Consider the following 4,482-nt stretch of genomic DNA (forward strand, 5'->3'; position numbering starts at 1 on the left):
ACAGGCTGTGAGAGCTCTCTGATGGCATCTGAAGGTCACGTCTCCATGCTTCCAGCTGCCAAGGCCTGATGGAGTCACTTAATGCCACCACCTCCCAGTTATCCTCCCACAGCCTTTTGTAGTGTGCCCAGGTTAACCCATTCTCGCCACTTCCCCTCATAACAGAGGAGCTGTAAGAAAATATATATGGCTGGGCATGGCTCATATCTGTAATCTCAGCACTTTGGGAGGTCAAAGTAGGAGGATCCTTGAGTCCAGGAGTTTGGAACCAGCCTGGGCAACATAGGGAGACCTGGTCTCTACAAAAATAAAAAAATTAGCCAGATGTGGTGGTAGGCACCTGTGGCCAAGGATCCTTTCATCTTCACCTTTGCTGAGGTGGGAGGATGGCTTGAGCCTGGGAGGCAGAGGTTGCAGTGAGCGGTGCTCGTGCCACTGCACTCCAGCAGAGTGAAACCTTGTCTCAAAACAAAGCAAAAAATAAAAGCAAAGGAAAAGAAAAAACATATATAGGCATTACTCTCGTACAAATTACCTCAGGAGGAAAAAAATAAAATCTTTTCATGGAGGAGTGGAAAAACTCTTTTTAATTTTTATTTTATTTAATAGAGATGGGGTCTCATTATGTTGCCCAGGCTGGTCTCAAACTCCTGGGCTCAAGCAATCCATCTGCCTCATCTCCTAAAGTGCTGGGATTACAGGCATGAGCCACCGCACCTGGCCAATAAAGCCCTTTATATGATGTGTGTTGTTGCTCTTGTCCACAGCCACAGTCCTATTCATCTCCGTGATGTCTAGGAACCTGCTCCCACTAAGCACAGCCTCCTCCCATATCTCCAGGAGCCTTTCCTTTCTCCAAGGCAACTCCTGACTCTTTCCTCTCGGCTGTCCCTGCGGATGTTATCATTTCATCTCTCCTACCCACTAAAATTTGGCTCCTCCTCAAGGCGCTTTCGCATTTTCCCACAGTTTTCTTCTTGACTGTTCCTGTCAGCTTCTATGTTCTCTTCTCTCATTCTCTGTAGATTCTGTGAGAACTTGGCAATTTTTCTCTTAGGCTTTTTTTTTTTTTTTTTTGCCATTTATTCTCCCCCTCCCCCTCCCCTGTTTTATTTTTTACAGCTTGCTATATACTGAGGTTTTGCATTTATCTTCTATCCTCCTCTACTCCATAAGGCTCAGAATGGAGAATTTTTTTAAGCCTCCATTATATTACTTGTGAGTTTCTCAGTTTCATTCAGAAATCAGTTATACATACCTAATAATGAAACTTAATTTGGGCAAGTTTTGCTGATAGTCTCTATGCCAAGTTCATGATTAACAGCTGGGATAGGATATATAACAATTATGTTTAATATTTTGTTTCAAGGTGATCAAACTCCACCAGCAAGTTTCCCACTAGCTTTATTTTCGAAAGAAGTTATTTGATGCAGAGATTGGGATGTGGGAGAGCTACTTGGTTTATGTTTTTTAATGACTCTGGGTTAACTCGAACTCAGACTACAGTTCACATGGTTCTTGTGCTCCCTTTGTCTGACCCTCTCTTTCTGCCAATTAGCTGGATCTGATTTCAAAAGCCTTTTTCTTTTTTGCCAATTATCATTGATTATCTTGGCAAATTCCCACCTAATGCTCAGTTAAGGGCGAGTTCTCGATCTTTTTCCACTGGTGTCTCAACAGGTTTTCCATGGGGAATGTGATAGGGGTAAACTTTCTTGGAAAGGAGTGCCTTAGTAATCACTAAGCTCCCTTGGTTGGGCCCTAAATAGACCTTCCTTATAGCAAAATCCGCTTCGTAGCCAGTATTTTTGTGGTGAGTCTTTATTGTGCTGCCAGGTCTTATCTTATGTAGGCTAGCCTGTCTTTGGCATCTGTAGTTTGCAAATTGGTAATTGGAAGAATAAAATGAGGATTTTTCCCTCCCTCCCTCCTTCTCTCCCTCCCTCCCTCCCTTCCCTTTTTTTTTTTTTTTTGTTTGTAAGCTGCATGTATTGAATTCTTACTCTGTGCCAGGCACTGTGATAGTACTTTAGACAGAAGATTCATTCAGTTCATACAACCCATTTTATAGATGGAGATGGATGCTTAGAGGGGTTAAATAACTTGCTCAACTTATAGCTTACTAGTGTATAACTTACACTTACTAGTGTAGGAACTAGGATATGAACTAGATCTAGTTTCAAAACCTGAATCCTTGAAGATAGTTCTTCCTGTTACACTATGGGGCTTAAAACTAAATCAGCAAGGCTGAGAGTGGTGGCTCATGCCTGTAATCCCAGCACTTTGGGAGGCCAAGACAGGTGGATCACGAGGTCAGGAGATCAAGACCATCCTGGCTAACATGGTGAAACCCTGTCTCTAAAAATACAAAAAATTAGCCGAGTGTGGTGGCACGTTCCTGTAGTCCCAGCTACTTGGGAGGCTGTGCCTATAGTCCCAGCTACTCAGGAGGCTGAGGCAGGAAAATCACTTGAACCCAGGAGATGGAGGTTGCAGTGAGCAGAGATTGCACCACTGCACTCCAGCCTGGGCGACAGAGCAAGACTCCGTCAAAAAAAAAAAAAAAAAACAACAAACCAACACACACACAACACTCAATCAGCAAAGGAGAATCAATACAATTCATTTCTCTTTTCCTAAAGATTTTAGTTTTCCTAGAAAATTTCTAACAATTGTGACACTCATTTGAAATCTAAAAGTTGGGTTGTCTGCAGTATCCTTTCTCTATTCCCAGAGTCAGAACTTTGATTAACGTAAAGAAATCTTGAATCTCTAAGCCGCTGATTTAAAAAATAAATAAGTATATATATGTATGTATTGTCTTGAACATAATGAGGTCCTGAACCAGAAATCAATCGTACTGCACATCTGCAATAAACTAGCTACTAAATGCCAAGCAATGGGGAACATGTACTAATTAAAGACAGACTGTCTAATTCTTCTGTGATTGCTACAAAGTAATCATGATAGTCTCAATGCACATGACAGATGCTCACTAAATTGTTGATAGGTTAGTTCCGGTTCAAAATGGTGGGAGAAGATGAGAGTCTGATTTATCTTATCGTAAATGTTGTTCCCAACAGAAGGTCAGACGATGAATTCCCAATGAGAAGTTGAACCCAACTGGCCCCTTTCTATGTGTGCTTGATGAGGTGTTTCTGATGGGGCTTTAATTGGTCAAGCTTGAAAGACCATCTTTTCAGAAAGGTCAAATTCCCCATTATCCAGGAATAGGGAAATAAGGCTACAAACTGCTAGGGCTTCTGCTGCTGTCTTTCTTCCTTTCTCATTTCTCATACATAAGAAAGAAATATCAAAAATTCATAGATGACAGCTGAGATTTCCTCTTGGAAATAAGACTTCGTTATGTTTCCCCTCTACTGCCTGCTATGATTACATAAAGAAAAGGTGACCAGAATCACTGTAGCAACAAATAGGATTCAATTGCTTCTTTTCCTGCCCTCAGCCTCCTAGGGTCTATAGTGTGGTGTCTGAGAGCTCAGATTCTGGAGGTGAACAGCTCTGGGCTTAAATCCTGGCTCCTTTACCTTTTGGCTTGATTTTGGGCAAGTTACACAATCTCCCTAAACTCATCATTTTCCATCTAAAGTGGGAATGAAAATAGCACCAATCTAATATGGTTACTATGAAGATTAAAAGGATTAATGTTTGTAAAAAAAAATTAGCAGTGTATCTGGCATATGGTAAATATCAAATTGATGATAGCTGTTTTAAAAATTATTATTGTTGCAGAAAGATACTAGTTCATTAGTTGCATATACTGATAGAAGTGGGGATGGAACTTCATAAGGGAGTGGAACGAGAATACTATCACTCCCTGATACCATTTGTATGTAAATCACTTAACGGTGTGCAAAGGATCACACTGCAGTTCTGTGCTGTGAGAGAAGACTGAATCACTTCCACTTCCATTGGTAAATGCTAAGGGCAACAACAGAGTGCGGGGCAATAAATGCTGCCTCTCTACTTGGAAATGACTAATCTCCTTTCTCTAAAGTAAAGTGATGTTGAAGTGGGTAAGAAGAGAGAAGATGAAGGTAGCCAGAGTGAGAAGCGGGATGGAAGGGACAGGGAAGTTTCTAAGATCAGCCCCAAATCTTCCTTCTTGAGCTGTGACCAGAACACCATCCAATATCCAATGTCTTCTATCAGCCTGACTTGTCAAGCACAGGAGAGAGCTCCGTATTAAACTGTGTGGCATACGAGTGCCTAATTCCCAGTCTTCTAACCAGTAAGGACAAGGTTTCCTAGCCAAGTTTATCCTGAGGGCAAAGGCCTGGGTGATGTTTTTTGAGGGATGGTATATTCTTTTTAAAAAAGGCATTTAGGAAGCTGTACTTTGTAGACCCATGTGAGAAGGGAAATTGCATTTAAAACTCACCTTGGGGTGAAGGGAAATGCCATTGAACTCTGCAACTCAGTAGGTCGTCACCTATTCCCCTCATCATTGATGAGTGAGCA

Source organism: Nomascus leucogenys, chromosome 10, assembly GCF_006542625.1.
Source record: "Nomascus leucogenys isolate Asia chromosome 10, Asia_NLE_v1, whole genome shotgun sequence".
Taxonomy (NCBI): domain Eukaryota; kingdom Metazoa; phylum Chordata; class Mammalia; order Primates; family Hylobatidae; genus Nomascus; species Nomascus leucogenys.